Here is a 9,538-nt window from a genome sequence, read left to right as displayed (position 1 = left end):
ACACGCCCCATCTCCCAGCAACAGCAGTTTCTCTGCTTTCTTGTCACATCAATAGCACTTGAATGCGTAATGTATGAATATTGATGCGCGGGTTAAGGGTTTCCAAGGGATGTTGATTGACTTGGTGGGTTTCAACTTGAAATAATTCCTGCAAGCCAACGTCATTGCCCTTCCGCTCGTGTCCCCGAAAATACGCATGATCTTATATGTCGCACAATTGCTGATTTACCTAAGTAAAAAGAGTCAGTGACGAAACATAATTTTTTTCCCGCCACAGAAGCTCGTTGGCTAGGTTTAGTCCTGCCACGCATGAAAACATGGTCTACAGTCCTCGCTGCCGCGGAGGGAATGTTTCTCTGAGAGAGGCGAAAACAAAACACTCGCCCTTTACGAGGCGTCGCCGCTCGTTCGAAGTTTTCTATCAAGATGGTTATTTGCTTTTTCTCGAACACCATTTCATAACTACCTTATTTTGCTTTTGGCTCATAACCCGCAATTTTTAATGTGATTACGATTTCTGTTCCGGGAATAGCATGACCTATTACCGAAAGCAAAAACTCTGACCTGTAACATGGAAGCTTGTTTCTAAGGTGTGCTTCAACTGTCCGCACAGAACGCTTCGATAGGTGCGTGGACGGAAACACACGCAGAAGCTTGTCTTTTAATATGTACAGCTACAAGCATATCCTGTCTAATAATTGCGTAAAGAAAACGGGTGGGACAAGGAATAGGTTCCTTTCATAGATTACCAAGAATATTATTATTTGGAAAGGCTATAGCTATTTGTGGAGCTCAGCATAGGTTGCCAAATAAAGTCCCTACGATGTACCTGCTCCACCAATCACTGGATATCGTCAAATCATTTTAATACTCAGTCCGCCGCTGTCAATCTTGCTGCAAGTTATGGTTTTATTCCCGACAATAATTTTGCTTTATGTAGCTCCTCGCGGAATTCTATTACCAGCATTCTCTACAGAAAAATAGAATGCCGCTTTGAAAGTTCAGGAGAAGTAATATTAGGGCGCCTTAAGGAGACGCGATGACCGAATCTCCCAAGATCATTCCTTACGTTAACTGGGGAGACAGATGCGCTTGCAACTATGATTATTCCGTATTTTATAAGTAGGTTACAAGTATGATTTGCATAAAGTTTTGAGTTTAAAAACGTGCAAAGGAAAATGGGGCCTTTTTACAGCGAAAATCACAAACTATGGTGCACAACCCAAATCTGAGAAACGGAAATGAACCTTCAGAAGTGGCTTTGCAAAAACTAACAAATAAATTTTGCGGTCATTTATTGATTGCTAAGGCAAACAACACTTTGAAGTTTTATGGGCTCAAATCACAACAAAAATCTCCTCGTTAGTTCGAGCCCCGCACGGGGCACCTTGATCAATCTTGGTGACGGTGTTGGCGACACCGCGGCCCCCGGGCCCCCATACTCACGCTGTAACCGACCGTGGTAATGAGATTTAATGTGAAGGGTACAAACCTTTCACGGTGGCCATCGGAGCCTTGGTCAAGCCCCGGCCGATGGGCTTCCTGCCTGTCTACCAGGCAGGGAGCTCCGGGACATCCGGAACGTCAAAGGAGAAAGTACCCCCGTCTCCCTGCTTTTATACAACCTGTATGGTATTTTCTCAAACCCCCCTTCAATGATCTGCCTCTGAAAAGAGGCTGCACCGAAGTACTTGCTAAAGAGAAGGCAGAACATTTCTATAAACATGTTGTAGTTCATTCCACAGGGGACACCCCTGTTGGCAAGAAGTCAGTCATTCTTTTGTCCAAATGCATTGAGTCTGTTGTCGGCTCAGACTATGATCCAAAAAAGATTTCATCCGGTGACCTACTTGTTCAAGTAAAAAGAAAACATCAAAGCGAAAACCTACTGAAACAGACCACGTAGGCTGACCTGTCTGTTACTGTTACTCCACATAGAACCCTCAACTCCTCTCACGGTGTACTCTCAGAAAAGGAATTACAGTCTGACCCAGGGGTGGAACTTCCTCTGGCGCTTCAACATCAAGGAGTAACTTCTGTCAAACGAGTTGTAATCCGTAGAGCAAATGAAGAAATCCCAACTAAGCATCTTGTTCTAACATTTTATTTCACAACCCCACCCCAAAAGGTCAAAGCTGGCTTCCCATGCTGCTATGTACGACCATATGTCCCTATCCCAGGCGATGCTTCAAGTGCCAAGGATACGGCCATGGAACTCAATCATATCGTGGAAAGCTTAATTGTCCTAAATGTTCAGAGTCTGACCATTCGTCGGATGACTGTCCACACAGAACAGTGAAATGCCCGAATTGCAGTGGCCCACACGATGCTTATTCGCGAACCTGCCCAAAATTCAAAGCAGAAAAAGAAATTCTACAAATGAAAGTAACAGAAAACATCACCTTTGCTGAGGCACGCCAAAAGCACAAGCTGCTTTCGGCCATATCTTATGCAGACGCTGCCCGCCGGGGGCTGGGGTGGCGTTCGGTCAGCACAGCGACACAGTGCAGCCTTGCTGCTGATGTGTTGCTGTCTCAGCCCCCAGCTGAGCAGCCACCTGCTGCCTCTACAACACCTGTAGAGGCTGCGGGGACCCCGTCTCTTGCCGGACTGCCTTCGGTAGTCCAACGCTGTCAGTAATCGCCCAGTTTGGCCAATTCAGCAAATGTGGCGATTGTGATCGCCGCTGGGAGCTCTGCTGCTCTCACTGTTTCCTCGCCACCGGCCCTAGGGGCCCCTGAGGGCACGGAGATGGAGACGGGAGGGCCCACAGGAGCGCTAATCCAAGCTCGACCGCCTGCCCCGCCTGCGGCGCAGGCAAAGAACACCCGAAAGGGTACCAAGTCAAGGGGGCCCAGTCGCTGGGCACCCCCTTGCCTTCAGATGACGACATGGACGTCGAGCCCTTCCGGCTTTCATCGCAGCGGAAGGAACGGGCTGCGACGTCTAGGTCAGTAGAGAAGGCAAGAAAACCCCTTCCAAGAGTCCAAGCCCCGAAAGACCCTACATAAATAGTCAAACTCCAGTAGCTCCGAACACATCATAATAGGAAGCAAAAACAAATTACAATGGAACTGCAGAGGCCTTCTGAATAATATTGACGATGTATACGAAATACTGCATGCTTATCAGCCAAGTGTAATGTGTGTTCAGGAAACACATTTGAATTCTAAACACACAAATTTCTTGAAGAGTTACCTGGTATACAGAAAGGACAGGGCTGGCTGCCCACATTCTTCGGGGTGTGTGGCCATAATCGCCCGTAAATCCTTAGCATGCCACCCTATCACTCTGAACACTGTCCTTGAGGCTGTGGCAATCAGAACAATAATATTTAATAGGTTGATAACGGTATGCTCAATATACATTCCTGTTGATGTTGCACTTTCAAGCTCTGACTTCGAGGCGCTGGTTGACCAGCTGCCCGAAAAATATATACTTACAGGCGACCTTAATGCTCCAAACTCTCTTTGGGGCTCTTTTAATAGGTTGATAACGGTATGCTCAATATACATTCCTGTTGATGTTGCACTTTCAAGCTCTGACTTCGAGGCGCTGGTTGACCAGCTGCCCGAAAAATATATACTTACAGGCGACCTTAATGCTCCAAACTCTCTTTGGGGCTCTTCTCGCACGGATGCCCCAGGTCGCCTGATAGAGAAATTCCTTACATCTTCAGGAGCATGCCTTTTCAACAACAAGCAGCCTACATACCATAGCATAGGACACAACACATACTCATATCTTGACTGGGCGATTGCCTCCGCTCTTCTCTGTCCTCTCCTCGAGTGGTGTGTGGGCACTGACCCTTATGGCAGTGACCACTTCCCCACCTCACTAACATATATAGGTAAATGCCCATGCAGTCCATCTTCCCAAAACAGGTTCAATGAACCAAGAGCTAACTGGTACACATTTAGAGACATCCAAACTACACCACACACCCATTGGACACCTACAGGTTGAAGAAGCTACCCAACTGCTCACGGCGCACATCCTCGACGCCACCGAAAAGTCCATTCCCATCGCCTCTGGTGCTTCGCGCAACCAGAGGAGGCCGTGGTGGAATGAGGCCTATAGGCGAGCGCGAGAGACCCAGAACAAGGCGTGGGGTATCCTACGTCGGTACACCACGTCGGATGACCTCACTTTTTTCAAATGGGCGAAGGCGTTCGGAAAACCTGTGCACCATGAGGCAAAACGATGGAGTTGGCGTACATTCAGAACATCAATTAACTCCTACACAGACACAAAAAGTATGGACACGTATACGCAAACTCAAAGGACAACAGACATACAGCCTGCCCCTGGTCAGTACAACAGGGGACACACTGGAAGACCAGGCTAACACACTCGCAGAGCACTTCCAACACGTGTCCAGCTCAACACACTACACAAACACTTTCATGAAACACAAAACATCTGTAGAAAAGAAGTCCCTGCGTGATAACAACAAGTCGCACACTTTTTACAATTCTCCTTTTTCAATTCATGAGCTGAAGGCAGCCCTGACCACACGTAAGCCTTCAGCGCCAGGTGCAGAAAAAATCACACGCACCATGATACAACACCCAAACTCAGACACCCTTGAAACACTTCTACATCTATACAATACCATATGGCTTTCGGGGCACATTCCTCGCTCTTGGAGGAAGGCCATAGTAGGGGCTTTCCTGAAAGAAGGGAAGGACCCTTCCTCTCCTGCCAGTTACCGGCCCATTGCTTTGACAAGCTGCCTGTGCAAGCTCCTCGAAATGATGATAAACCGTAGGCTCGTGTACTTTCTTGAGTACAGTGGTCTTGTCGCGAGCTACCAGGCAGGCTTCCGGACAGGGCAATCCACAAACGATAAATTAGTTGCACTGGAATCTTACATTAAGGATGCCTTTATACGCAAACAGTACTGCATGACCGTATTTTTTGATATTGAAAAAGCTTGTGATACGGCATGGCGTTATGGCATTCTTGCAGACCTAAAATCCTATGGTGTCACAGGTAACATCCTGAATACTCTTTCCAGTTACTTGTATGAACGAACATTTCGTGTCAGAGTCGGTTCGGCACTTTCACATGTTCACGTGCAGGAGAATGGCGTGCCTCAAGGTGGTGTATTCAGCTGCACCTTGTTTATAGTTAAGATGAACTCTCTCCGAAAGGCACTGCCGCCAACCATATCCTGCTTGATGTATGTAGATGGCGTTCCAATATCTTTCCAGTCATGTAACATATACAATTGTGAACGTCAGGTCTAGCTTGGGGTAAAGAAACGTACCCGCTGGGCAGATGAAAATGGATTTAAACTTAATCCTCCTAAAAGTACCTGCGTTGTATTCTAAAAAAGGCGGGGCATTCTGCCGGATCCCGGCTTAAAACTCTGTGGTGACTCAATTTCAGTAAAAAGAGAACACAAGTTTTTGGGTGTGGTGTTTGACGAGAAACTCACATTCATCCCTCACATAAAAGGACTCAAACAAAAATGCCTCAAAACAATTAATATTCTGAAAGTCTTATCTCACCAATAATACGGTGCAGACAAACAACTTTTGCTTGTGTTGTGTATGGGTCAGCCACAAAAACAGCACTTCAAATGCTCGACCCAGTGCTTCACTTGGGGCTTCGCCTGTCTTGTGGGGCATTCCGTACCCGTCCGGTCCACAGTCTTTATGCTGAGTGCGACAAATGAAGCTTAGCGTACCAGCGAATTTATGTTGATCTTCTATAGGCCTCCAAAACCTTATCAATGAATAACCCTCCCTTTAAATCGGTTTTTAATGAGACCTCCACAACTAAACTTTTTTTTAAACCGCCAATCAATTTCTGTTATCTTCTCGCAGAGAGTGAGGGACGAGGTGACTATTCATGAGGTCTCCTTCTTAGACACATTCAAATCATCTCACACTGATCTTGTAGCACCATGGCATCTCCCTCCTGTGTCATGTGATCTGTCTTTCATACGATACAACAAGAACAAGACACCAACAAGTGAGGTTTTGCAGCATTTCGTGTATCTGCAGGATAAATACAGGGCTGCCGAGTTTTTCAGAGATGCATTTAAAACGTTCACTGCGGTGTCTTGTGCTCGCATGGCTAAGGCGTTGCGCTGCTGAGCACGAGGTCGCGGGTTCGATTCCCGGCCGCGGCGGCCGCTTTTCTGATGGAGGCGAAAAGCAAAAACGCCCGTGTGTACGAGATTTCGGCGCACGATAAAGATCCCCAGGTGGTCAAAATTAATCCGGAGCCCTCCACTACGGCGCGCCTCATCGCCTGCGTTGCGTCGGCGCGTTAAACCCCACAATCAATCAAATCAAATCAATCAGTCTTGTGCTCGCATGGACCCAATTAGTAAGCATATAGAACCATGAATGTTAATACAAGTATTTTTACGGCGGAAGCATATGACATTTTTATGGTTGTAAATCAAATAGTTGAACATCATATTTCCAAATCCGTCATTTATACAGATTCGCTGAGCGTCGTCCATGTATTGTCATCCGGAAAGTCATCGAAAAACCATGTAGTTAACCTCGTATTGAAATCACTTATGGTGACGTTATATTCAAACCTTGAGGTGACTGTGTTGGGTGCCAGGCCACTCTCGCATCAGCGGAAATGAACTGGAGGATGAAATGGCTACCAATGCTGCACTGCGAAACACAGTAAACATAACAACACTACCTTACACAGACCTCAAGCCACACATAAGACAGCAACTCCGTAAAACTTTCCAAGCAGACTGGAGCGAACAGACAGACAACAAACTACACGTCATAAAACCACACTTGCGACAATACACTACTGACGCACAGAACAGGCACATTGAAGTTACTTTAGCTATATTACGGATAGGTCATACACATGTAACGCACTCGCACCTGCTCTCGGGATCTCCAAGACCCCTGTATAGCAGGTGTGGGGGGGGGCGATCCGTAGTCGACATACTCGTACAATGCAAGGTACTTGACACAACACGACACAAACACTTCAGAAAACTCTACAGACAACATATTCCCTACACCCATCGTTGTTTCTGGGTGACGATGCCATGGTTTTTGTGAAACGCATGTTTAAGTATTTGTCAGACGTTACCTTTTTAAACCTCATTTCCTATCATGCATAATCAAATCTGGCCTTATACACTAGCCATCACTATTATCTTTATTGATGTTACTATGTCAGGTTTACACGTATACCTTCTGTGGTAATCACTTCTTTTCAGTAAATAACTGCTCTGCCGCTCTTTGCCCTCCTTGGCCTGGCGCAATTAAATACCAACCATCATCATCATGTTCCTTCGAGTACACGTTTACACTCCCATTTTTGGTCACAGGGGCAAATAAAAGTCGGCAAAAGTACTAGCCCTGTGAGTGCCCCTCGCTACATGAATTCACTAAAGCTCATCAAGTGTGGGGAGTGGAGTTCTAACAACTCATTTCTCATTTGTAGCCGTGTAACCGCCACGTTGCTGAGTTTCAAAAAATAGTGACCTGTAGATAATTACTAGGCAAGGTGGAATATGCTCTACACAGATTTTGTAAAACAAACTTTTGATGAAAATTTTTGTGGAGGATGCTCAGAACTAGCAAGAAAAATAATCAGCTAAAAATGCAGCTTGGGTTCTGAAATACCTTTCATTGACACATTATATTCTTGAATGCAAGCAGCAACTTATACTTGGGACAGCTGTTCGTGTGCTATCTTAAGCCCGAAGTGAGAATCGCAGTGGTTACCGGCACTCTATCTTGGTCCGAACTCATAATGATGTCTTACAGCCACGAATGTCTAGAGAATGTACTATTTTCAAAATCAGCATAGCCATAACACTCTTTCTTTTCAATGAACATTTCTTGAGGACTAATACTTTTTTCTTAACCAGTATTAGCCATTTTGATATGGCGCTTGGAGCAGAAAAAACCTGGGCACAAAAAAAACGATCGCGAACAAACGTGAAATGAATAAGGTGGTAAAGAACAGGGAGAGCTTCAAAACCTGTGGCGATTGCTGAGAACTGTTCCCCTGGCTTTTTTCAAAGCCTTTTTTTGCACCCGCATAGCGGTAGTCGCACTGTTTCCGGATGTCGAAAGCATAAAGGTTGAGCGCAGTCGCGAAGACCCCGTCCTGTAGTTAGCCATAGGCTTTTGCCGGGGGCAAAATCTTTTTTTACTGTGGAACATAAAAGATGCAGCCTGAGTGCTTCCCCTTATTCTACGCAGCTACGTGTCGCAGTCTGTTGGGGGCAATCTTCGCGCGACAACATGATGCAAGCGTGGAGTGGTTTCTTAGCACAGAAACGAATGCAGTCTAACGAACTGGAAAATTGGAAAGTAATGCCGGATATTTTCTTGGCAATGCGAGCTTAAGTTTTCCGCCAAGGCCATGAACTTTGTTGTGGTAGTCCTTCCTTGTGGGAAAAAGGAGTTCGATAGAGCTACTTAAAACCATGCAAGAAATCAATTGCCCCGTGCCCAATGCGCTTTCAAACTCTGAAGTACGTGTCAATGAGATTTGGCTGAACTCTTCCTCTGAGGCAGGAGGTGAGATCATCTAGCAGAGAAAACGACAGTAGAAATATTCCAACAATCCAAACAACCATCAGAGTCATTTGAATTTTGATGCGGGAGATCTTTGTACGTCCAGCCACGTTCCGGAGAGTGCGAACTGATGTCGGTAAGAGCAGCACAGCCAATAGTGTTGCGAATTTCACGAGTAGATTACTGTAAAAGTTCTAGCTCAATTGCAAAAACTCTCGCAAAAAAAAATGCCAGCCAGGAAACCAAAAAAAAACTGAATGAAGCAATGCAATGATGCGTCATAGTTGATTACCACAGAAAAAAATGTGTAATCGTGGTCTCCCGCCCACGTGAAGAAAGTTTCAAGTTGGTAGGCGTACGCTTTCGCGAAAGCACATTGGCAAAAGATAACGTCGTCTAACCGCGTACGTTGCACTAGTACGATATCAACGTGCCGTCTGCTGAATTCTCGAGCCGATACTTCGTACGAGTGATAAAAGGTATACTTTATCGTTGCGTTGAAAGCGTGCAATAAAGCGATAAGGACATGATATTGCGTCTGTTGGGACGCTGAAGACCGTCCTTTGAAACTGCTACGGGGCATACATCCCACGCGTATTTCGCATCCATGACATGGGTATTTCGCATGATGACTTCCACTTCCCTGTACGTGCATTGTCTAATGGAGCGCGTTTTCTAGAAAATTGGTAGGAGCTCTCAAACTTTTTCTTTCCCATTCGTCGGAATTGATGTGTGGTAAGAATGACACTACAGTAAGAGCTGAGTCATTTTCAAGATAACAGACGAGGCTATGAATGAGCGCCGATTGATCGTTCTGGTATTTCAAAATAAGTGCATCAAGAAGGTAGCAGCGGCGCCTGTGCAACACTACGGAAATGCATTCATCGCTTTGATTTGGTATTGTTCCAGCGACTAAAACTGTTCTTGTGTTGGAGTAAATGTTTTGAAAAACAACCTCATAGAAAATCTGTAATGGGTGCCGATAGCGGGTGTATTTTCATAGACAGCTA

This window comes from Haemaphysalis longicornis, unplaced genomic scaffold (assembly GCF_048455015.1).
Source record: "Haemaphysalis longicornis isolate Haplotype H1 unplaced genomic scaffold, Haemaphysalis longicornis Haplotype H1 scaffold_7, whole genome shotgun sequence".
NCBI classification, from domain to species: Eukaryota; Metazoa; Arthropoda; class Arachnida; order Ixodida; family Ixodidae; genus Haemaphysalis; species Haemaphysalis longicornis.
The sequence above is the reverse complement of the archived record's forward strand: the minus strand, read 5'-3'. Positions refer to the sequence as shown.